Source organism: Dromaius novaehollandiae, chromosome 1, assembly GCF_036370855.1.
Source record: "Dromaius novaehollandiae isolate bDroNov1 chromosome 1, bDroNov1.hap1, whole genome shotgun sequence".
Classification (NCBI taxonomy): domain Eukaryota; kingdom Metazoa; phylum Chordata; class Aves; order Casuariiformes; family Dromaiidae; genus Dromaius; species Dromaius novaehollandiae.
Genome location: NC_088098.1, coordinates 62,780,393 through 62,806,940, shown reverse-complemented (window position 1 = coordinate 62,806,940; position 26,548 = coordinate 62,780,393). Strand labels below are relative to the sequence as shown.

The 26,548-nt window shown below is 39.4% G+C and overlaps 1 protein-coding gene across 4 annotated transcripts in view; it reads left to right on the top strand.

The window, feature by feature from the left end:
- FGD4 (FYVE, RhoGEF and PH domain containing 4) overlaps positions 1-26,548 on the top strand; it is a 119,119-nt gene that overhangs the window by 25,671 nt on the left and 66,900 nt on the right. Inside the window, exon 1 of one of the 4 annotated variants that reach the window (XM_064514450.1) lies at positions 16,120-16,458. The exons of the other annotated variants lie outside the window; for them this stretch is intronic. The gene's annotated coding sequence lies outside the window, so the exon portion shown is untranslated. Of the gene's footprint in view, positions 1-16,119; positions 16,459-26,548 lie in introns of those variants that run through there. 4 annotated transcript variants of the gene reach the window in all.

Here is a 26,548-nt window from a genome sequence, read left to right as displayed (position 1 = left end):
GCATAACCTCAAGTAATTAATGAGTGTTACCTCCTAATACTCTCAAAGTCAGTGAGATTATTAACTCTGTGGTTACCTGTGCAGAAGTCTGCATGGAGAATTAAGGAATGAGTTGAGGCCAAAGAATCCATTGTAGAGTCAGTGAATTTGAACTGAAATGTCTTAAAGGGATTCAGTAGTTCACCATCAGACTGTTCTCCTTCACCATGCAATTTTGGTATGTTAAATCTGTCATTTGGGAGATAACTTAGTAATTCCTTCAGTACTTCCTGTTTCATTACAGTGTTACCCTGTTTCGTCATGGATAACTTTCTGTTTTCTTGATCTAAAGCATCTCTAACACAAATGCAGATTTCCATACGCTGCTTGTGCCCTTGAATAGGAGGAGGACGCAGTGTTGTGGTGAGCTTTCTTCTTAGGGATTAAGATGTCTTATGTTCCACTTTAGTTTTTAAAGGAGCTCACTTAGAGAAAGTGAAGCCACCTTTCTGAATTGATAAGTTCATCAAAGTAACTTTTTTTTTATATATATGGTATGGTCTTGATCTTCTGTGATCTCTTGTTTAGGCTTTAGGTCTATTGCCCCATATTACTCCTAGAAGTTATTTCTCTCTACCCAAAATAAACTATCTAATCATTAGTAGTTAGACATAGGGAAAAATTGCGGAAGTGAAGAAAGGTACAAAAGTAGTTTTTCTTTTTCTTATTTTTTCTTTTTTTTTCCCCCTGAGGTATGAACTGCTATGTTCTGTGGGATATTTTAGCAGATACAGGTATTGCTAGTTTCCAAACTGATGTCACGTGTGTTATCCCAGAGAATTTGCTAGTGACTTTAGCTATGGTCCAAGGTTGTGGTGTATTTCATCCATGGAACTTGTTTGCAAACTCATTTGCTGTGAATAATGATAAATTGGTATTGTTAAATTTACTCTTTCCTGTTTCTTCCTGTTTTCTCCTTCCCCCACCCTACAAATGAACAAAAATGAAAGATCCCAAAACTAAAATGTCAATCTGACCTTTAGCATGGCCATTTACTTGTCATACAGATAGTTGTTGTGTCATGTCTTCATATGTCAAACCTGTAAAAATCCTTGCCCTTCTATAAGGTTACTGAACTCTAAAACTTTTCAAATGACCTTTTGGGAAATAAAACCACCACAACAGTTTTGTAAGGTTCTTCTTCACTCTTTCTTGTTTATCTTTTTCTTCCTGTCACGTACATAAACAGTTCAGGGTAGGGAAAGACTTAGAACCCTTGCAGCTCAGCAGATGAAGGAAGGTAATGCCTAACAGTTGCAGTTGACATTCCTGCGATACTTTAAATTATGCTCAGGGTAAAGCAGTTTGCACAGTGTTAACCTACTGTGGTATTCAAGTTTGGAGAACTCACCTTGTCCTGTTATGTTTTTGAAATGTTGCTTAGGAAGGGAGAAAATGGTCAGCCAGTGATTTCTGGGGATGGTTCTGGCCTCCAAAGCAATTTTATTAATCCTCTGGAGGACACTGGTCAATTGACAGGCCAGCAAAATTATGGTTACTACCTAGGAGCCAGGAGAAGAGGAGGGACTCCATTTTCCTGGGTTGGTACTGGAGTTGATGCTGTTTAATGTTGTCATTAACTACTAGGACAGTGGAATGGAGTGCACCCGAAGCAAGTTCACGGATAATACCAACTGGGAGAAGCAGGTGATATAGGTACAGCAGGGATACTGTTCAGCAGGACCTTGCCAGGCTGGAAAAATGGATCGACCGAAAGCTCATAAAGTTCAACACGAGCAAATCAAAGTTTGGCATCTGAGCTGGAACATCACTATGCAGTGGTACAGGCTGGCAGCTAGAAAGCAAAACTGCAGAGGACGCAGGGAGCTAATAGACGATGTGAGTCAGCAGTGTGCTCTTGTGGTGAAGCAGAACTAACTGCATACTGGGCTGTATTAGCAAAAGTTTAGCCAGCAGGTCAAGGAGAGTGATTATTCTCTCTGTTCTGCACCTGACAGACCACATCTGGGTTACTGAGTTCAGTGCTGGGCTCCCTGGTACAGGCAAGACACTGACAAACTGCAACAAGTCCAGCAGAGGGCCACTAAGATGACTGGGGACTAGAGCATATCACATAAGAGCCTGAGAGATCTGGGTTTGTCCAGAAGGGAAGTCTAAGGGAGACTTCTCTTAGGATGAGGTGGAGAAGTCTTACTACTGTTTTCTCTTATCTAATTGGGAGGGTTTGGAGAAGACAGAGCCAGAAGAGATGCACAATGATAACACAAGAGGCAACAGACATGACTTACCACAAGGGAAATTCCCACTATGAGGAAGAAAACTGTAGCCATGAGGATGATCAAACGCTGGCAGAGGTGCCCAGAGAGGCTGGGGAGTCTCCATCCTTGGGGGTATCAAAACTCAACTGGACGAGGCCCTGAGCAGCTTGATCTAAACTGACCCTATTATGTGGGGGTTGGACCAGATGACCTCCAGAGGGCTCTTCAAACCTAAGTTACTCTAGGAGCTGCTGGAGGGTGGATTGAAGCAGATTTGTTGGATCGGCTGATTTGCAGCCATTCCTGTAACAGTATAGATGCCTGAATGCTTTGGTGGAAATAAAAGTGGCCCTACACATAGAGAAAGTTTCCCCCTCTTTCCCTTTTCTTACTGCACACATTATGCAGTAACACTTTCAGCAATCACTGTCTTATAGCAGTAAGAGAGGAAGAATATGCAATACAATAGGGGCTGGACTGAAATAAAGCTAATCCTGAGATAGTGTTTGCCATTTGGCTGCTGGTTTAGGTAAGATGGATAAAGTAGCTCTATTAACTCCTACCAACAAGAAAGAAGTGCAGACTCCTTTGTCTTGGATTGCAAAGAAATCTTAGAAGAGCATGTGGTCATGGACCAAGGCCCCTTTGATCCAACACCTTAGCTGCCAGAACTTTTCTCCTGTGGATGATGATTTTTTTTTTCCCCTCCCACATCTTCATTTCTAAGAAAGGCATTCAGTGATTATATTTGAAGAGATGTTCCTTGGCTTTTTAATTGGTGTGATCATCCCTCCTGAATGGAACCATAGACTTTTCTTCTTGAAAAATCATTTTTTCATTTTGCCTCCTAGATGTCCAGGTACACAGTAGAATGCTAGACAAGATGATAGCAAGCTCTTCTGTGAGCCAAAATTTGCAAAAGATGATTCCTCAGTGGGGAGCAGCAAATACTCATGTCTGCTAAAATCTTTCTGCTGAATGCCCAGCTATGACTCGATTGCCCAACTACAAGCATCTGCTTTAGAAATCTTTTATGAGTATCATCATACAGGCAAATAATAGAAGTTCTGGAAGAACGTAAAAGTCATCATCTTTTTTTCCCCTCAGACTCCAGTCAGTCATAGTACTTTATAGAAAAGATCAACAATCTGTTCTGACCAATGCCTAGGACATATTGAGTTACCATAAACATATTTGAGTTCCATACAGAAAAGGTTAACGAAATTCTTGAAGAGAGGCAAAGCTGTCATGTTTTTTGTGGGTTGTTTTGGGGTTTTTTTGTTCTTTTTTTGGCATTAGCATAGAAGGTGCAGCTCTTCTAGACTGGAATATTGCTTTTTACATGTACCTGGTTTCAGAGTTATGATGAGATGTCTTAAATCGTAAAGACATGGTAGGAAGTAGCTAAAGAATAAGTAATAATGTTTGTACTCTAAAATAGTGAGTCAGAGTCATGGGTGTATGCGGCTAAGGGCTTGGCAAAAGTTGGGACTTCTGTTTAGAATTTGGAGTAGAGAGGAACCCAAATGAAAGTGTGTGGGTTGGGGGGGGGGGTTGTTATTTTGGGGGCTTTTTGTGGTATTGATCACCTAGATGCTTCTGTATTTAAAAGCAAATTAAAAAAAATCTTCCCAGTATGTATTTACTAAATAGTAGCATGGATAGCATGAAGGTTTTGGCATGAAGTAAACTTTGACAGAGCTTTTGTGCTTGTTCAGCTCTGCAAGCTGTTCTCCAGTTTACTTAGCTCTTGTCACATGAAGAAGTTGTCTTGTGTGGGGCCACTGCTGATAATTTACTGTTTTAATTCAGAAGGACACGTACAGGAGGTAAAAGTCTAAAGACAGGTGTTGGCAACCTGGTGTGATTTGAACATGATTAGTGATATCAGACCTGGCTTGTTTTCAGATTTGGGGGGGGAAATTACCCTCTGAAACAAAAACAAACTTGTGTGCTTACAAGCATGTCAGTGTACCTATACCAGCTGCTCTTCTTCTTTAGCTTTCTCACTTATATTAGCGAAATGGTAGACTGAGTGAATGTCAGTTTTTATATTACCGAAATTTTCTGTTTCACAGAGTTCATATTTTCTTCCTATGGCTATTCTACTTAAATTGGATGTTGAGGAGATGAGTCCATAATTCTGCAAAGCCACTGTTTCCAGAATACCTGAGGCTTTGTCTTCTGGCTGCAGGGTAATGCATGAGCAGCAGAAGCTAAAAAAGGAAATGCTCATTTTTGTTGTTTTTTCCAAAAGATGTTTATTGAATATAATCAAATATGGCTTTTGTTTTGTTATGTGGTATGAACAGGGAAAATTCCACTGAACATTTGTAACTTATTTGTTTGTTTTGTATTAGAGGTTGGTAGTCTTTCTAAAATATAGTTCCTTGGCACACTACAGTTTCGATGTTCAGTGAAGATGTATGCTATCAAAAGGGAGGGGAAAATAGCAGAGATGTACAGTACAGAATGGTAAACTACTTGCATATCCCAAGAGAATTTCCCAGATCTTTCTGCTCGCAAATCTAAATGTATAATCCCTCAAATCTCCTGAGAGATTGTGGAGGAAGATGGTAAGGCTTCTTGTGGTTTACAGTGTCTTCATAGTCTAAGTAACTATGACTAGAGTCCCTTTCAACTATTTCTTTAATATTTCCTGGGTTCTTAGTGAAAACAAAATGGTTGAATTTTCCTCTTTAGAAGAAAATATTGAACAGTCTCTCCCTCTGTTCAACAAGCAATAGAGGCGTTTCCAGCTGCTTGTTTATAGGGATGTGGTAAACGTATGGGATGTATATTGTCTTCAGGGAAATAAACTGATAGTCAATTTGGCAGTACCTTCCACTGCTTTTATATTGCGTCAAGTCAACTGAAGTGTGTATGTGCAATTTTAGCATTGCTTTTGACCAGTCTCAAGTGTAGATGTCTTGGGTTTGACAACTGAGTGTCTTAAATTTTGATGTGCTAAATCTTTGTTGAACTGAGGAGTGAATTCATTTTGGAGATTAGTTTGTTTTGCATTGTGTAGGATTGAATTAAAAATGTAGTTGGGGGTGCTCTGCCTCAGTTTTCTAGCTAGCTTTCAGGTATAAATGTCACAAGTTTAATAAAGTCTCTATTTGTAACAGAATAGACTCACTGATTAATAGGTCAATCTGAAACCTCTAAGACTAGAATTAAAGATTTTGCTACATTGCATCCCATCATAATGTGGGAATGCCTTAAAATTAGATTTTTTTCTTACAGAAGCAATAAAAATGGACTACTTGATGGTCACATCTTACAGTGCAGCCTTAATTATTTAAATGTCATAGAAAGTTTAATATAAGTTTAAATAAAATGTACTAGCAGTGTAATAGATAATGTATTATTACTCTATTCTAGGTAATTGTGGTCCAGATGAGTGAGTGCTCTGTAGATTGTAAGATACAGTCAATCTTCCTGTTACTGATGACAGCAGTCACTCCTAATTGTTAGTGCTGGAATCAACTGCAAAATGAAAAGTGGAATTTTTGTGGTGGTTTCGTTCATATCTCTTCAGATATCACTTCTTTCTATAACTTGAAATTGTAGGAAGGAATAGAGAGTAAACATTCGCTGTCTCTGCTCTATAAGGGGCAGGAGGTTGGCAGAACTAACATGACCAAAATGGTAGTTATAATTCCTACAGTTTTCAAATACTAGCCTTGGGGCTTGAGGGAAAGAGTGGGGGGTGTTTCTAGGTGAGAAACTGGACAGCAATAGGAAAAATAGTCTTTAAACTCCATTTTTCTAGGAGTGCTGTGGATCTTAGCCCAACTAGTAGTAGAGAAAACAAGTTAATGTGTGAACAGCATCAAATGGCTTTCATTGTGAGGAAGCATTAAAAAACAATTTGCAAATTCATCAGCTGAACTGTGTGGTTGTGCTATACTGTTTTTTTTTTCTTCTGTTAGTCTGAGATAAGTACGGTACATGAATGTGGATGTCGTCTTGTCATGGCCATCTTCCCCGGATGGATTAGGTATACCGATTGTGCTTCAGGGCTGACCATTGAATTGTGCAGTCTCCTATGTTCTCTTCCAGTCATTTATTTCTGTAATAGTTGCCGTGTTGATTATGAAATGACAATTTTCTGAGATCTAAATTTTCACACTTAATAGAGCAGTAGTGCAATAGACATGCACTCAGCTTTTTGTTTTAGCTCATGGTGCTGCCTGTTCTCAAAGAACCATTTGAGAAGGAGGTAATGACAGTGGGAATCACTGGAGTCTTCCTAGTTCAGCTTTACCTGAAGTACACTGTTTTGCAGAGACCCTTAGCATGTATAGGGCAATTCGCCTTGAGTTCTCAAGCATTCATCCATTTGGTTTTCTGCTTTGCACTCTGCGTGTATCTTACTGTTGCTAAAGTCAAGGGAACCTTCAGCCCAAAAACAAAAAGAAATGTAAAAGATTTCTTCATATTTGCTTTATGTTGTCACCTTTTTATGATTCCAAACTTTTCCCAACTGTGATGGCTGAGAAACTGTTGTTTTATGTGGAACGTGAGATTTGCTGTTAATTATCCTTCTATTGCCAGGAATTAGGACTGCTGAAAATACTGTCGTTCCCCCCCACCACCACCCCAGTAATTCTTTACTATAGCTATTGCTTTTAAGATGTGCTTGTGAAGAGATTCACACATTACAATTTCAAGGGAAGACGACTGTTTAAAAGAAGCAGTTAGTTACACACAGTGGTTTGTATGACATACCTTACTCCTTATTTATTAAGAGATCTGTTGAAATAGATTTTTCTTTCTGTATGTACTGTACCTAAAAAGAGGTACAGAGTATTTAATAGACTTCTAAAGAAGCTGTATAATGGATAGTGTGATAGATGACTACCTGGCTGCCTAGAACAATTACTAAAGAAAGCTGCTGGCATCATCTCTGCCTAATTCTATAGGATTTTATAAGGGTTTGCTCTTTTAGCATGTCAGGGATACATCAAGTCATTCAGTCTGCTTGAAAATTTTCTAGTACAACTTTAGTAATGTAATAGTCTACACAGAAAAGAGTCAGGAGGTGCTGGCAGTCACTGCTTATTTGTTTCTGTGCTGAGTTTTGTATGACTGGGACATGTAGCAGTAGAGGGTTTGGATGGCTTCCGTTGAAGTTAGGTGCAGCTCTCATACAAATGAAAAGCTAGAATGGAGGAGTACAAAATGCAGATTATACGATTATCATTTTTACAAGTTTCTTGGCATTGAAAGACAACACTTGATTTACTACCAGAGACTTTAATGCTAAAAAAGAGTAGTAAAACTACAAGTGGAAACAACTTGCACAAATTCTTTTTCTGAATTCATTCAGATGTTTCACGTTCTTCACAAACTAAAACACAGAACCACTCTTTTATTCTGAGTGACAGTCACTCTGCGTTGCCGGAGTTGCCCATCATTTTCTTAAGAAATAGAGGCTTTACAGGGCTCTTAAAGATACAGCTAGAATTATAATGTGGAATGGAACATAGCTATTGAATTCTGATTATTGGTGGTACCGAGTCCAGTGAATCTTCTCCTATAAGAATGTATTTTCTCTTTTTAAAGAAACATTTACTTCAGTTTATATGCCCACCCATACAATCTTCTGTTAGTATGTGTTGAAATATTTGTTGCTGCGTATTTCCTGAGATACATCAGTGAGTTATGAAATTCAGAACTTCCTTTTTTTACATGGTGAGTTGATAATGCTCACTCTATGCCCAGTTTAAGGACTACCTAGATGTGCAGAGTTACTTCCCTGAAAACAGTGGTATGTAAGGAGTTCTGCTCACAGTAATGGCATTCCGATATGAGGCATGGGTGGCTGTAAGTAGACCTCTCTTTTTTTTTTGCCTGACTTTTTTAATAGTTCGCTATTTTTGAAGTAAATTAATGACCTGTGGAAGAGTCTCCTAATGATTTGAAAATAAAGATAATAACTGTTTTCTCATCCTGGTCTGTAGCTGATATGCTTATACATCTCAGAGAATTAGAAGAAAGCAAGAGTCAAATAAATTTATTAGCCTGTGGTCAAACTTGTCTATGCAGGAGTGCATTCTGTAGTCTAGATTTAGTTCCTCTGCTATGCCAACAAGAAAAAATGTTTCTTACTGTAGTTGAAGAAGCAGACGTCATCTGTCAGCCCCCAAGGGCTTTGAATATCAAGGCACTTGCACTGAATTGCTTCTTACTGCTTGAATGACCGGCGGAGGAGGTAGGACGTGGGTTCGTTGATCAAAGACAGTTAGCCCTGCAAAGAGAGGTAGAATCTTGAGACTTTTCTCACAACACGCTGGGGATTTGTGTTCAAAATTGAGCCAGTTCTCTGGCATTTTCCTAACTTTTCCTTCCTATTTTTCTGTCACGTACAGTCTGAGAATAGTGATTACCTTTGTTAGACTATGCATGGTGTGGGAGTGGTGCATGTAACTAGAGCACACATCATAAGCTAGCAGTGCCTTCTCAAATATCCTGTATTTTCTTGAAAGTGAAGTTTAGACAATACTTGTATCTACTAGAGAGCCTATATTCTGGCTGTTTAAAATGTAAGCATAGACAGACTGGATGGAGAGTATAACACTACAGTGTATATGGTGTACATACACAACACTTGCACTATACTGTATTACCTGAAGGTCATAGAAATGCTGTTAAATATACATCCCTGTTTGTACTGCACGGTCTTTTGATTCAGTGAGCTCATCAGTGTTACAGTGTTACAGCAAAGAAAATTAACACTCCAGAAATGTTTCAAAAACTGTTTTTAGTGAGTGAAGTCACTATGCAATTTCTCTGAATGTATGTATATGTATGTGTAGTAAGTACTTCTGCTATTAAAGGCAAGCTATAAGAAGTCTAGATCATATGCAATGTTGGAATGGCCCATGTGCTATCTTTTTTTATTTTTCATTTTGTAGCAAAAGAATAAAATCGTTGAAAGCCATGGCTCCCTTTTTGTTGCACTTGCACGTTAATAATAATATAAATCTCCACAATATCCTTTCAAGTAAGCAAAATGCTGTGCTGTAATAGCCTGTACCGAGCCTGTTAGTTGTATTGAAAATAATTTGAAAAAGAGATGACCTGTATTTTCATGCTGTATGCCTCTAATGCTATATATCTATCATGGGTTCTCCTGGAAGTCCCAGCTGTGATCAAGACCCCAAGTATTTATCAGACTTGTCTAAACAGACTTGACCAAAACCTTGATTTTTGCAGCTGTGGAATTGGTTCCTCACCCTCTTGGGAGGAGGTACACTGCAAAGGGAAGTTTGAGCCATTGAAATAAATACAAATTAAAAACATGGAGGTATTTTGGGTGACTCCAATGTAACACATAATTACTGTGTGTATAAACAATACTCTAGAGTGGGGTTTTAAAAAAGCTAACTCACTTGCAGAAACTGGCACAGGATGTAGGTGGAATTTTGAGCATTCATTCATTGGTGTGGCCTTGGCAGCTACCAGTAAATCTTGTGATACTGCTTTTCCTTCTATTCAGCAATAGAGGTAGTATCTGTAGGCATGGATGGGGCACACTCCACAACTGTGTGATCAAATGCCAGAAGCTAGTTTCTTCTACAGCTTACTTCTGGCTGATCTGTTGACCTGAAGGAGCTTCAGGCTAGTGAAAAAGGAAGATGTTTTGCAAAGTTAATCTGTCACTTTGGCAGAGCGCTGTTGTAGACTGCGCAGAAAAGTGTTTGTGTTGGATGTAACACAGGTGTTTATAAATCTTAGAAATATTTGGCAAAGTGGTGCCTGCTGAGCTTGGAGAGGAATGTGAATTGAATCAGTATATAATGTGAGTGGGTCTGCAAAATGCATTTTAAGTATTTTTCTGGGTTCTTTGCCACTAATATGTTAGCCACCTGTAATGGCCTAAGCACAAGGATGCTGAGTTAATATTCAGTGCAACTCAAAATACCACCACTTCTGCTGTACCTTAGATTACCTCTACGAAGTATCAGCTGAAGTTCTTGAGTTACAACAATCTTTTTTTTCCCAAGTTTAAGTTTTAAAGAACATCCCATATCTGCACTGAGGCAACTAGCACACTTAATATTCTTAACATCTTGAATTATTTTACAGTAGCATGGTTTCTCTAGGGTTTCTTGCTCTTTTATGTGTCATGGTTTTTATCAAAGGATATTTTATAGGGAGGCTGTGCGTCTTCCAGCATACCTTTCCGTTTGTATCTTTGCCTACAAATTTTGACTGGAGTTCTCAAAGCCAGAGTAGCATAGAAGTCCTCTGGTTGCCATCCAGACTTCTCAATCTCTTTCGTGAAGCCTGAAGAGAGAGGAAAGCTCCATGGCCATGGTTCCCACCTATGTGCTACTTTGATGTCTGCTCTGCTTTCATTGGGATTTTAACTGGTAAATAAAGAGTACAGGGCAGAGCCCCTGGGGTTCGTCCCTCCCGCAGAACTTGTTTTCCTCTTGCGTTGTTCAGAACAATGTCCAAAGAGCTGTATGTGATCTCTGAGCCTTTTGCCACTGAACGCTGGGTGGATCAGCTGTCAGACATTGAATGTGTCAAACCTAGAAGGCTGCCTCCTTTCCATGGAAACGCTCTGTGCAACTGCAGAAATAATTGAGCATGTCTGGTGGTTGCTGTGCCCTATTGTTGGATGCTTTGAGGCACTGAATTGAATTGTCTTACTTTCATAAGCAGAGGTTTCAACTGAAATCCAACTCTGCTTTTGTCATCCCTCTTGCTTTTTTTGAATGTAAGTGGGTTAACAAATGTATTAGTGTCACAGTTTACCCTGCTATTGGAATGTAAGCCCCTCAGTGTTTACTGTCTCTTTCTCTCTGTTCATGCACATCTTGCAAAGCCAGAGCCAGACCTCTTATTTCTGGGTGCTACCAATATGTGCTGTCTTGTACCTTACAGGCTGTTTGTGCAAGGCCTGAGCTTTGGTGTCCACTTAAGGGAAGCTATGCTATCATGCATCCTCCTTAACACCTCTACATTGCACCACTTTCTGTTGACGTAAAAATAATTCAGTGTTTAAAAATATATGTATATCCTATTAAAGTAACTGTTTCTTTGTGCCCACTATTTCCAAGAGGTTTTCCTTTATCATGGAAAGGAGTTGCAGTTTAGGGCCTTGGACTGATGGATTTTATTCTAATTAAATTTTACTTAATCCACTTCCCATAATATTTTAAAATGACATTAATCAGTACGGTTGGCCAGCTCTGTAGATATGCTCTACTGTTGGCTTTAAACAGAAAGCACTATCTCTCCCTGCAGGCGTTACTAACCTGATGATACTGCTGATACAGCTCAGTAGGAGAGGTACAAGAAAGGATTTGGAAACGGAAGTAATTCCAGTTTATGAAATAAGTGTTTCAGTGTATTGAGGTGGTACTGCTTCTAATTTGAAAATGACTATTTTTGGAGATGTAACAGTGCAAGTCTTATTTTTCTCCTTCTGTAAGGTGTTTAATTCCACTTGAAATTGATTCTGGAGGAGAGCCTACGAAAGAAGAATAACTTTCAGACTTATATACCAAATGTTTGTAACTCTCTAAGACACCTTAGTATGAAATCTGTCCATGTTTCTCTGACAACTATCGTTAAGGGACAACAAAGATGGACATCTACACAGACAGCTGTTTTAATCATTGGAAGAATGATTTGCTGCAAAGAAGAGAGTGTCCATGTCATTGAACTGATGAGAAGGAGATAGCTTATCTTCATATTGTGAATCCTGTTTTTACAAGCGGTAAGACTTTGGAGGGGCTTTTGCTCATAGTGTTAATATCGCTTAATCAAACAGTGGCCTTAAGAACAATAACAAGACAGTCACTCTGCCCCTTCTCCCACACCCAGCATGCACACACTCCCAGCTTACAGGAGCATAGTGTGAAAGGAGAAGTAACTCAGTCTTGTTTCTTGCAAAGGAAGCATCCTTCTTTGAGGAAGTGTCAGTCAGTTGAAGGTCACTGGCTTTGAAACCATGTGGCAAGTCCACCTGCTTCATACCTGCAGAGGTGCTGCTGAGGAGGTTCTTCCTGACTGCAGATTTAATTCATTGCTCTCTCTCTGTGAAGTCACTTAATTTGGGGGAAAAATGGATAGTACTGGAAGAGCACAGCTGTCATACAAAGGGATCTTTGAGGATGAGTGTGGAAGCCTTAACCCCTCTATGGTGATCATGGAAAACTTAAATTCTTGGAAGTTTTTACATTCTAGACAAGTACAAGGAAATGTGATGAGTTTCAGCCCTTGCAGTTGCCTACAGAATGTTTTTTATACTCTTAAAAAATTAGACATCCTGTTTCCCTTGAAGTGAACTTCCTCATTACCAGGTGGTGTCAAGTTACAAGAAATATACACATATTATATTGAAACTGTTACTGATAATAGATTATGAGTCTGTCCCACCTTGTTTATGAAGCCCTGGAGAAATACTTCTCCCCTTTGGAAACAAGCATCTGAATTTAATGTATCCTTATGTCCTATGTCACATTCTGGTATCTTTTTGTTTTGTTTTGTGGGGTCTTTTGGTCCAATGATACAAATGTTAGTGAGATGCACAGCTTTTACACCTGATTAGAAACTTCAACTAAAAACGTAGGCTCATGTTGAAACGTTAATAATGCTTTTCGTTTAGAAAACAAAGGTGATACCATAATAGAACAAAGCAATGGTATATTTTATTGCTATATCTCTGGCAGTAACATACACTTGATATAACTTTCATGAATTACTAGGCTGTTCTAGTAAAACTATAAAAACAGATATGAGAAATTGGCAGAAGTTCAAAACCATGCATATGTGAGGCCTGTTATTTAGATGCTGTTACTGGCTTTATAAATGAAACATTTAAATCTTACACAGAAAATGGAGACTAACTTCTACTGTTTTTCACAGACTAGTAATATGCATTATTCTAAACTCATGTGACTGCTTTTGGATGAATAGATTTTAAGCAGTCACCACAAAAAAAGACTAATTTAAATGGCATACTCTGAAGTCCAGTTTGATAGTATCCATCAACTTGAGCAAAATACCAGAGTCTTAGCTTGTCAGATAGCAGCTGAGGCTGGTAAAAGGTGAAGTATGGTATCATAATTAAAAAAGACATTGCCTTTACTCTTGTAAGGGAATCAAGTCAGGAGATGTCAATGCGTTGTTTATTTTTCATTAATATCTTCCAACTAAAACCAGTTTAGTACTACATTCCCTTCTGGGTCAGTTTAGGCCAAAGAATTAGGGGAGATGGTTAACTTTTCTTTCCCTTTACCATTCCTCTTCAAAAGCATTTTGGATATGCTGTTTTCCTTTCTCCCCTTCAAGAAGGTCTAATAAAATATTTGTGTCTAATATACGTAGGATTCTTTTATAATGTTGCTCCATGTAACGTATCTGTTACTTCTGCCAAAATTTGTAGTGCATCCCGTTCTCCTTTTGTGTGATGGGTGCTGCATGTGGTTTATTAAAAACTGTATGTAGGTATGTATACATGTAAAAAATGAATGTAAAATCAGACTCAAAATTACTCCAAGTAAGAAGCTGAAATTGATGCTAACTGCCACTGCCCTTTATTCTGCTAGCAGTCTTTTTGTAATGAGTACAGCTAGTACCTGTAGAAAAACAGATGGTCTAAGGGTTTTTGTCAGTGTTTGGAACAGGTTTTCTGACGCCAACTTGAATTGTAATATTTCATTAAAGTGCATCATTTTTATACAAAGTTAAAATTAATGTAAATGTAGAAAATTCCTCTGTAGGTGGTCTCTTTCATGAAAGAAAAAGACTGAAACTGAACTTGAATCCCTCTAATTTCGAAGTCAATCTGTTTGCCGAGAATTATAATTGCTACAGACAGTTTGTTCCAGAAACTCATAAATACATAAGATATATAAATATATAAAACTCACTTCTGAGCCATGGTCTTTATTTTTAAGAGACAAAACAAGAAGTGCTATCTGCGTATCTTTCATAATGCTTAAATGCTGAACAGTGGTTTTTTTTATTATTATTATTATTATAAACGTTTGGCAAGTTGAATAGGAAATTGGTTTCCCTCCTTACATTATTTTACCTTTATTGCTGATGGATGATTAGGTTTGGTGTGCATGGTTGTTTAAGAAATTCTCAGTGATGCAAAGATTCCTTATTTGAAGGAAGAAAATATTTTGAGGGTTCCCCCCCCCCCGCCCTTACTAAGAATGTGAGACTAAATGAAAAACTGCATGTACAGAACTGAGTGCACACAGGCATGCTAGGAGACCATGGAAGTAGTGCTCCTTGGTGAGCACTGGGATTGAAATTGGCCCTGTGAGGCAGATTGATCCAACAGCCATAGGGTAGAAGCCCGAAGACCTGAGTTTGCATCCCACCTCTGTCGCTGGTGCGCCCCAGTGCCCTGTGCGAGCTGCGGGTGAGTGCCTTCCTGCACCCGTGTCCCCTTTAGTGGCTGAGGCTGTCTTGTACAACTTGCAGGTGCAGCACCCCAAGCCCTGGGGTGCTGTCAGTGATGATCCAAGGGGCTCCCAGTGCTAAGGAGGTATCAGTTTAATAGTGATGTCTCTTATCAATATGAGATAAACTTAACTGCACTTGCTGTGAAACAAAACTAAGTTGCTAATGTAGTGAGGATGAGGGAAGCTGAAGATTCAGGAGGGAAGAAAGTTGTTGAACCCTATGCACAAATCACCTATGGGTAAAGATGGGCGTTTTTGTGTGGCTAGGTTCCAGTACAGGGTTTTTCATTCTGTTACAGGAGCAGATGCTGCCCTGCAGGACCAGCTACAAGGAGATCAAAGGTGTCATTAAGGGAGAAAGGAAAACGTTTTACCTACCACCAAAAAAAAAAAAAAAAAAAAAAAAAAAAATCCCCAGACTTAAGTTAGCATGTAGGAGCTTGAGCTCCAAATTTGGCTCAGCTTTAAACAAAATTACCCACAGTTTTTTGACACAGTGTTAGACGTGAATGATTCATGGCATTTTGAGAGTAAGGGAGAAAGAGGCTGAATGTGTCAACAGATTCAGGCCATGAAATACTATGCTGTATGATTTTTTTCCCCCCTCCTCACCTCGCAATTTAGTGGGTATTTTGAGAAATGGTCCTGGGCATCTCGTTAGCATTTAAATCCCAAATATGTTATTTCAAAGCTTTTCTGCCAGCAAGCTCGTAAGCAATTGGTGTTGAAGACCACCTTCCTTCTTCTTGTCTCCAGCTGCTGCCTGTGGGAATTGCACTTTGTGCTGGGCTGAGCGGGTGCACCGCAGCGGTGTGGGTGCAGATCTGGGCCGGGGAGAGCTGTGGGTTTGGGCACAGCATCCAGGCGAAAAGCCTTTCCCGACACGCCCCCCCCCCCCCCCCCCCCCCCCGGCAGCCTCCACCTACAGCCCAGAGAAGCAGCAGCTCCTGCCTGCTGAATCAGCAGCAGTCCCAGCAGATGCAGGAACAGATATGCCTAACAAGCTCTAAGAGCAAAGGCAAGGAATTGCAAGATTCTTGTTAGCTAAAACCCTAGATTAGGAGATTATAGTATTGCGAGGGAGGACAATTTGAGGGTACAGGAGCCGGGGAATGTGCAGCAAATGTTCCAGTAGCACTGCAGCAAAGCCCTGTTGGGGGGATAAGCCTGCCTTCAGAAAATCAGTTTGTTGGGGAAAAGCGGTCCTCAGCTAATTTCCCCGCACCCTTTTGTGTGGTATAAGTAAATGAAAATTCCGAATATCTTCGCCTCCATTTTAGAGGGGGTGATTTAAACCCCTTTCTCCCCTCTGTGACGCCGGAGCAGGCAGCGTCAAGGTTAAACCTGGCTGCGAGCTTTTGTGAAGGTGCTCTGCCGGCTGCCACCAGCAAAGCACCTGCTAGGCATGCCCAGTGAGTGCTAGGGGCTGCCTGTCCCCGCGGCAAGGATTTGCGAGGCCGAAGCACAAAGAGCGCTTGTTGCCCAGTCGCGGGTAGCGTCCCAGTGCTGCCAGTAGCCGGGGAGGACTGGTTACCATGGAGCCTGCCATCTGTTCGCTCCCCGCTGGAATGTGATTATCCTGGCGGGGTTGGGAGCCAGCGAAAGCCGGGGAGCGGGTGCTGCCTGCAGGCGTCTGCAATGGAGGGTGGTAATGGAAGGCTGGAATTAGCTGGCTGGAGGAGCACATAAAAGGATTTCACCCAAACTCTTAATGATTTCTAGCGAAGAGGAGCAAACGCGGCTTTCGTAAGGTCAGTACAAAATGCATGATGCACGCAGAATGATTTTTAATTGAAGCGAGGTATTTGTGATTTAAAGACGGTAGTGCCACGGTAATTCATTTCTTAAACCATTGTTAAGGGGGGGGGATTTCATTTTAGAGATTTTGTTTGTTTTAGTTCAAGCAGTTTAATTTGGGATCATTATAGTAGTAAGTCAGAACAATAACTGGCCAAACTGACACAAATGGAGCAATTCAGATCCCTTGTCTCTGTGAAATACCGTTCACTGCCAAATCTATTTGATTTACGTGCCTTTTTGTGTTGATTGCTTTTTATTTGAGTGGGTTTTGGATGTGATACATGTTTGTTTTTCGTACTGGAATGAAGGCTGAGATGAGCTGATAGCGTTCAAACAGACCTAGTGATACAATAGATGCATAAGGTTTTTTTATGCAGTTAGTTCAGAGAAAGCAATATATGGTAGACAGAATGCAGTATCAGGTTTTTCACTCTTCCTTCTCACTCTCTGTCCCTGTTCCCAACTCGCCCACTGACCAAACATTTTGGAATCTTCCTCCTATGTAGCTTAATTGTATACAGACTTTACACAAGTTTTCAGGATGCTGTGTAAATATGGTGAGTGTTTTGATGGCAGGATTTCATTTATAGGGAAGAATAAAATTAGGACTATATACTTGCAAGGCTTTCATGTCCTATAAAAGACATTTTTGTTGTGCTGTACGAGGTAGGATTGTTTAAAAAGATTTCATTACCAATGCATGATTAATGTTTATATGCAATTTGAATTACAGCTGACTTAAATGAGGGGCACTAAAATTTGTTTCTAAAGCACTGTTGTACCCCAAATAGTAAGCTAAAATGTTACTTCTGCAGGTGTTTTCAGTCATGTATGGGCTTTCCCTTTCAAATAAAGCTCTTACGTTGCATCTCTCTTGCCAGGACTGCCATTTTTATTTGGTACAGGGGAAGACAGTGCTAGAGGCTTTTAATTAAAGCTGTGTCAGTCCTAATTCCACCGACCTGCCTTCTGCTTTTATGCACTAAAATGTCAGTATGTAAGAGTCTGGGAGGAAAGTTTGCAAATGTGGTTAATAGGTCACTATTGCAACATATGTGACTATGATAAATTTTTAATCTGCAAGATGTTTTGCAAGCCTTACTGACTAACAAAAGTGTGCATGTGGGTTGAGGGGGTTTTATTTCTTTGAGTACTTAAATTGTCAGTGGTATATGAGCTTTTCTTATGCTTGTGGGAGCCCAGTATACATGCCTGAAGTCTTTTCAGACGTCATGTCACGCTCGCACATTGGTGGAACTGGACGAGTATTCTTAATGGAAGCTTGTATCATCTTTGTAATTAAATACTTTTTTTTTAACCCCTTCCTTCTCCAAAATGTAAATATTCTGTTGCTGTTGAAATGGGTGAGTTATGTGAAGCTTGTTTTTAATGGACTGCAGTGGACTTGTTCACACGTGCCGGTGGCATGTCTGTAGTTGTGCTGTTCGAAGTGCAGGAAACAGATTGGCTCTTGTCCTTGAAAAGCAATTAGACTTTCTCCATTCAGACACCACCTTGAACCTAGCTGAAAGCCACAGCAAAGGAAGGGTAGCCACCCCGAGGTTATTCTGTAGCTCATGTGGGATGTGTGCTGCTCTCTGATCTGTTCCTAGTAAGGCAGCTGTTGACTACAGAATTCATAGTCACTGTGGATGTGAATTACTGTCTTATTGACAAGTCTTGACAGAAAGCAACAATCATATTGACATAAAGGTAATGTCTTGTATACTCCTTCTTCCAGAGGTGATTTCTCCAGATTGCTAGTGGGCATTGTGTTGGGAAGCTTGCTTTTCCGCTGCCTCTGCTAAACCTGTTTCAAGGATAAATAGGGGACTCCACATTTGGCATTCTGCAGCTCTTCTCGTTATATCCCCTAATGAGCACTGTCTATATGTCCAAATAGGCTTTGAACAAACAATTTTTATTGCTTTTTTGAATGATCGATATGTGGCTGTTAAGCACGTATTTATTATTAAATTTTACTTTAGGTCACTGGGTCAGTCTTGATTTACAGATACAGGATTTAAAGGCTAAACACTGTTTAATCCATTTGAGCATCTGGCCATTCATAGTAGACATTTCATTACCATGTAACAGAGGAACTGTTAAATGCCTGTTTGAAATTAATGATTTTTTAAAGATATTTTTTGTCTGTGGTAGAGTATTACAAGTGGCCATGGATCTTATGCTTAATGCACACAAATGAGGGTCAGTGTAATCTTCTACATGATCTCATGAAGAGGATTTATTCTAGAATATTGTCTTTTGGGGGCCAGCAGAGGTGCTTGTTTGTACTGACTGGGTATTCTTTGTATTTTTTTTTTTTTTTAAAGGTAAGCTCAATTTTGGTACTTCATCTCCCAAAAGAGATGCTTTGAATGAACTCCCACTTAAACAGCATCTAGAAATACAAACTTGTATACAGTGGGCTCTTCATTGTCCAGTTTGTAGTATCTGTACATACCGAGCTTTCAGGGGGACATGTCATTAAATGGTAAAATCCTGAGTTAATGTATAGAAGACTGGCTTGCATATGAATGAACACAATTGTTTTCTTCAAACAGACAAGTCTTTTTGCTTTTCATTTGACACATTACTGTGGAATGCTGTTTGACATTACTTGGATTTATTTATACATTGTGTTCAGGCTACTAGCTTGCAGAGCTTATAAACATGCTAAGTTTTAGATACACTTTTTTCCTGCAATCTACTGCTGTATTTTGAATTAAAAATACCAAATAAAAACAAAAGCAAGCCCAGCTTCTGTACTGTGTCCTTAGAGAAGCATGGCTGTTTTGAGGTGAAAAGCTCTAGTTCACCCTGAACAGCTAACTGGTTTGGAAAGTCTGGCTGCCTGTTTACAAACTGTTCTGCTTGCAACTCGCATGAAATAATGGAGTCCTCGGGACACTGGATGTGGGAGGATAAACCTGCTGACACAGGCGCCGCTACTGATGGTCTGTTTGCAAGGCCTTGGTAATGTAAAATTGCTTGTGTCTTTTATGCTTTGTATGGGCGTGGACAAATGCAGGCCTTAACACTTTTTTCGATGGTACTAGAAATTGCTGTACCAGATTTTAGAAAACGTGAAATTGTTTAATGTGTTTTAAAGCAGATCGCTGTGTTAAACTGGTGCAGTGAGATTATGCATAATTAAATGTGAGGAAGTGGCAATATAAAGATTAATGATTTATCTATGAATTGTGACAGGTTTCTTTTAGTCTTTTCCAGAGGGGGTTACATTTAGTAGAGAAGTGCTTTTGTCCTTCATTATTGCAATGTCTAGCTGAGGAATCTGAAGACTCAGAGCTGTTCTGCAAATGAATTCAGAAAACATTCCTCCAAGGTGATCATTGTTCAGGCTTCACAGTTAGGAGAAGAATAGAGTGGGGGTAAATGACTTAAAGGAGCTAGCAGCAGGATATCTTGAAGTGCAATTATTTTTAAGAAGTTTTCCATTTCCTCCGGTTGCTCTTATTATACACAATAATTACCTGTTATTTTAAGTATAGGAGTATTACTCGGACTGGTAGAGACATGGGAATTGTTTACTTTGTCATGAATATATGAGCAAAGCAAGAACTTGGGTACATTTGGGAAAGTGGAACTTGGGATTGGAAGGAGCTATTTGGTCACTGAGTTTCCTTCTCACAGCAGAGATATTTATGTCTCATTTAGATGTTCAGTGGACTTTTCTTTTGGCACACTGAGAAACACAGATTGTTACAAGCTATTGGAAACAAACTTTAAACTATAGTAAATGACCCAAAGCCAATGTTAGTGTGCTTCAGAAACTGAGCAAGAGAGACTGAAGTCATTGCCTGTGTCATGAGCTTGCTGTTAGCAGGATATGTAAGCAGGCACTTGAGAAATGAATTCCACTAGCTGCATGATGCTTACCTGAAGTCAGTAGCCATGGCCAGTCTCCAGTGCTTCAGAGGAAAAGGTGCCCAAAACAGCTGAATTTTGGATCAGAGGGAAAAAAGTCCTCAAGTCCTGAAAGACGCCTAGTAGAAGCCCTGAGGCATGGGCTCTGCTGACTTTTGCCAGCACCTGCGCAAAGTTTTCATTGTATGGTCCTGCTACCGTTGGGGAGGAGGGAAGGGTGTATTTGCAGGCCAAGGGTACTGCTTAAAGTTTTTGTGTCGAGGTTAAAGAATGCCTTTATAAGCCACATGCACTGCAAATACTGTTTGTGAGGTGATTGCTTTCCTATTGATCAGTGTTGTACATTATGAACAACTGATGTCGTGTCTTTTGACTGGATCTGGTTAACTTGTAACAAGAGAACTGAAAATACAAATAAATTCAATAGAGAAATTCGCTGTCTCATTAGTGTAACTGTTAAATATTTGAGATACATTTAGGTAAGTTGCTTATGAATATTTCTATTTGCGATGTACAGTTCTCCCTTGGTATTGCTGCTGACTGACTGGATGGCCAAAGTCTATCGTCAAACTGAAGAGAGTCTAGCAGAGGGTCGCGTCAGTAGTTGGAAGGGCCAGAGCATACGATGTCCTCAAAGAGAGACTGAGAACTGAGCTTGTTTAGCCTGTAGAAGAGAAGGCTATGGGGGCATTTAATTACAATCTTCAAGTATCTATTGGAGGCTTTAAAGAAGACAGAGCTGGAGTCTTCTTGGAGTCAGACAAAGGAAGGGCAAGAAGCAACAGGAACAAGCTGCAATTGGGAAAATTTTTTTTGGACAAAAGGAAAAAAAGTCTTCCCTCTAAGATTGGTGCAACATGGGAAAAGGTGCCCAGAGAGGTTGGGGAATCTCGATCTGCAGAGATATTTAACACTTGACAAGATCCAGATCCAACTTTGAAGTTAGCTCCACTTTGGGTAAGGGGTTCAAGTAGATAACCTTCAGAGCTCCCAAACTAATTTTTTGTTTTTGTTTTTGTTTTTGTTTTTAATCAGTGGGGGTTTTCTGACACAGTACTGGGTTGTAAAAAATCAGGGTCTTGAGACTGTTTCTGTGAAGTCTTGGTATTTATCTTAAAACTTTTGAATAATTAATACTATAACTCTACACACAGCAGGAAATATAATTGAGTTAGTTCACAAATCTAAGTGTGTCCGTTATTGGACATGCATACTTTATGGACGTTTTGCTAGAGGGCGAGTAATTTTATTAACTCGAGCGGTAAAGTGTGAGACAATTTTTTTTGTTCCAGATTTGATTAAAGCTACCATCTTGTGTGTTACTAGTTAATAACTAGGAGTAAAGGAGTAGTTCTTTATATTAGGCATCCACTTTTACAAAGGAATTCTTGTGGAACATTTTTGCAAGACATGTCTGTGCTTTCAGGCAAGAGATTTGTACTTAAATTGTAAATGCTTTTCCAGCTACTGATCTTCTGAGAATCCTTTGCTGCAATTTTTTATGCTTCTTGTTGTTGTTTATGCACTGTGTGGACATCTGCTGGCTTGTGCATGCTTTTGACTAGTGCTTTGATTCTGTGGCTTTCTAGGGAGCAGCACTCACCTTCATGAAGACTTCATATAGATGCAGCTAACCTTGGTGTTAAAGTATTCCAGCTTGTTGGTTCCATTTGTACTTGTAATAACACTTTTTGAAAAAGATCCATATTCAACTGCCCAAATAAGTAGAAGTTGTGGCTGTGGCTCTGAGTATCTGGTTTACTTGGACTTCATAGATTTGGTAGCTAAGATTGAAACAAAGTACCCAAGCAGACCTTCTCAACAAAGGCTCCTGAACTCTGCCTGAAATGGGGATGGGGCTTCGGAAGACCTGAATTCCAGTCTCTTCTACAGTTAGGATTTTTGTTTTGCATGCTTAAGGTAGTGTGATGTGCCGTTCCCAGGAGTTCGGTAGATCACAGCTGCTGTTTGAATGGTAGAGAAAATAGGCTCAAGACCTTCTGATACTCTTTCCAAGAACAAGTTGATCTTGTAATGAGGCATTCCTGCAGGGCAGGACTTGAACTTCTAACTTGAATTTTTCCTTCTTAGTGTTTCTTCCTCAGTCCCTGCATCTCTTTTGTGCTTCTGTCCCATCTCCTACAGATGAGTTAATCTTTTTGTCTTTGTCATCTTAAAAAGGTCACTGATGAGTGAAAGCACAAAATATCTTACCTATAATTCAGCATAGCTAGTGAAGGTCTCCCATGTCATGCTTGCAGCAGTTACACTGAGACTGAGACAAATGTATTACCTGGAAGAAATATTTTGATGCTGTTCTTACCTGCGTTCAACATGGTGAACAACCAAAGGTAGCTAAAACATCAGAAGGCTTCACAGGTTAGATGAGATTACCTTTTTAATTTTTTAAAGTTCCTGTGCCACTTTTCTTTACAGCTCTAATAGTTCTTTGGCAACTGTGGGCACCAAATCAGTTTCCATGAGTATTTTCCATGAGTATATTTTATGTCAGTTCTCTTCAGTAACTCTTACTCATGTCATTGCTTGGAGCCATATTTTGCTGTTATGACTTGGACGCCCACTGTAAGGCATCTGGCAGGTCTTTTTGTCCTTTGGCTTGTCAAGATTTCTGTGTGACTCAGTTTTAAATGTGTAAGCTGCTACAAACAAGCTCTTAGAGATGAAGATAGTTACTAAGTCAAACTAAAATAGAAGACTTAGTGGTAGAGCTTTATCTAAGAACTGAAACTCAACACTTAAATTCTAATAAGGATGAAATATTCACATTTAGCAATGTGAGCATTGTCTGCACTCATTAATAGAGTTGGCAATACTGTACTGCTGTCTGTTAGCATCTTGTTGCTTTGGTAAGTCAACTTGTTTTAAAACCTGGTCCAAGACACTATAGTTAAAAACCCTGCACACCAATTTTTCCTCATTTAACTGCATGTTCTGCAAACTGGTCTGGCTTCTGGCATAACAGGATGTTTACTTGAGTTTTGATTTTTGTGTGGACATGTATGAAGGTGCTTTTATCAAGTATAAAATCTAGTCCTTCTAGACAATAGACTTTTCTAGACTTGTCTTATTGTTGATGTTATTTTGGTATGACTGGAAATTTCAGAATTTTCCAACAGGAAAATTTTGGAATAACTGTGGAATGCTTTTTGCTTGCTATTTAACAAAGACTAAAACTTCCTTTGGTAGCTGAGATTTTTGTATGTGCGTATGTCTTCTATTTAATGCCCTTTGCTTGTGTGAATCATCCATGAAGCTAAAAGAAATGTGATGTTACTGCCATTTAGTATTAGATCTCTTTCAGTGCAAATGTTAACGTTAGAACTAAGCAGCCAGGAACCAATACTGTATGATACAGAAAAACAATGCACAGGACACAGTCATTATGAAAAGGAAAAGCTGCTCAATCTAACATGTTTTACCTGTAGTACTTCAATATTGTAGTCTATTCATCATGTTTCAATGTATGAAGATTCTTTTCTTTGTAGGTCACTGAAACTGCTTTAGTCCGGCTTTTCTCAAAATCATGTGGAATTTTAAAATCTTTTTCCATAAGAAAGACAACAGTGAAATTTAACTGTGTGTCTTGTTGCTGGCACCTTTTCTAATTCTAGGTGTTTAGACTTCATAGATAGCAGTAAAATAACTGTAGGGAAAAGCTTATTGATTGCTTTCGTATTAAAGTAAATGATGAACAGCTATTACTGGCTGGCTTATGAGGGCTGGGGTGTGAATAGCAGTAATTTAAAGGAAATTATAGTTTCATTAGTTCTGATGGGGTCTCTGAGAAGGCTGTGTTTAACCATCAGTGTAACATTTTTTTGTAAGTAAAAAGTCAAAGCTGTCTTTTGTCTTGCACCTTCATGGCACCAAGAGGTGAAATACGCTTCTTAAACTTCTGTTATTTGTTGCCACACTCATTACCACTTATTACCTTCCCCTTCTGAAAGGATTTGACCTGCGGAATTCCTTCTGATGATTTTTCTCTAGACACTTGAGTTTAGCAAGGTTAGATGGACTGGAGGAAAACAGTAATATGTATTAATGGCAGGCCTAAAGGCTCTGTAAAGAAGGTCCCAGTTTGCTGACTATCCTGGAAATACCAAATTATATTGGTCCTAATAGCGCCAAGCCAAAAGACTAAAGCTGTTTGTATATTTGAGGCAAGAGGAAATAGGCACAAACAGATAGTGGATTTTTTTTTTTTTTCCTGTTATGAAACATTTTTAGGAGCTGATGTGCTTTGGAGAAGGTTAGTCTGAGACTTTTTATAAAGTGATGGAGACAGTGCTGAAGGGTAGAAGGGGAAGGGCAACAGCATTGTGCCATCAAGTTTCTCTTCCCCAAAAAGCATACAATCAGAGTTAAGGTAGCATAGGTTAAAAAAAAAAAAAGCTTATGTTGTCCCATATTATGTGCCAGAAATATAAATGGGATTGAGGAAGAGATTAAACTAATTCATGCAGAATATGTCAGCGGCTGGTAGACACAGTGGCACAAATGCATCTGTTGACTCAGGTGATCCCTAAAGAGCTGGTGCTGGAAGTTGTGGGACAGAGGGAAGGATCACCATGTATTTGCTGCCTTCTGCCATAGGTTATCTAAGCATTTGCTGCTGATTCTTTTCAGACACAGAATATTTTATTGGATGGTCATTTTTCTAACCCTGTTTAATAGTTCATGTGCTCTGGAGCTGTACTCTGGAAATGTACTGATGTGTCCCACTGGTGTTTGTTTTTTCATGCTGTTTTTTAATTAACTCAAAGCAAGAATAATTTGCTCCTTATTTTTAATATCTGTCACTGCACAAACTTGCTTTTTCATTAATATTTGTATATGGAAAGAAAATCATTGTCACTGTGTTCTGACCTGTTTCACTTTCGAGTCTTTCTGCCATCTTTGATTTCCAGCATGGCACATGTAATTTTTAAGTTGTGGAGGCAGCCATTCACTAAACTGCATTTAAGTAAAATCCTAATTCTTTTTGGTGACCAAAAGCAAAATTAACTGGAAAGTGGCAGTCTGTGTTCTTAAGCTGTTTTGTGAAGATGTTAAATAAGCAATATATTGAATCTGTGAAGGTGAATAAAGATGGGTGGCACAACACTATTAGTAGGTCATAGCTTTCCTTTTTTCTTTCTTTTTTTTTTTCTTTTGCCTTCTGTTTCTTCTTTTTTTCCCCACCCCCCTTTAAAATGTATGGGTCTTTTTGTGGTGACAACTGAAACCTTGCTCCCTACTGGGGAGGCACCAGAGCTGCTCTACTGGCCTAGCTCCACTGGGCTTTATTAGTTTAGCCTTATATCCTGGCTGGCAGGAGAGTGCAGTGTCAAGGGGGAGCATCACTGTTAGTAATGCTGTAATACAGTAATACTGCCGCCTGGGAGGAGGCAGCAGCTGTGGAGGAGGCAGGAGGCAGCCTGAAGAAGCAGCTGTCTTGAGGGGGAAGGAATGCGGGGGAGAAAGCAGTAGAGACAACATGAGACGAGGCAGAGCTACTGGGTCATGGGTTCTTCTCTTTGGGTTTATTTGCAAAATGTGTGTGAGTGCAATAGGATGGACAGCACTATAAATAGTAATTTCCTTTTTGGTAAATCATGACAGCATGAAGCTTTTCTCTCAATTCTGTAAAAGCTAGAAAAATGTGACTTTAAAAAAAAAGTAAGCATAAGACATGTTGAACTTCTAAGGCTTTTTTTTAAACGGGAAATTGGCAAGTCAAGCCCAAGCTGATAAAGGCAAAGTCAGTGAATACATCCCACATTAAAAATAAAAATCCTTTAACAATTGCCGATCTTTCTTTGTTAGAGAAGATTAGTTAACAAATGAACCACAGGCTCCTGGATATTCTTTCGAGCACTGGAAATAGTTTAAGCTACAAAAAAACAGCTTTGTAAAGTTAGACTAAATCATATAGTTGCAATCACAAGTGCACCCCTTCTGTAAATGCTAATAGTTTATATGTCACTGACTTGGCATGCAGAGGTGTTTAGTATAGTTCTTTGATTTTGTAGAGCTATGACCATTGAATTATTCGTTTGGAGGGTTTTTTAATTGCTTGTATTGCTGTAATGCTGGGACGAAATTACAGACCAAGATTCTACAGTGACAAGTGCTGCACAAACCTAGGACAAG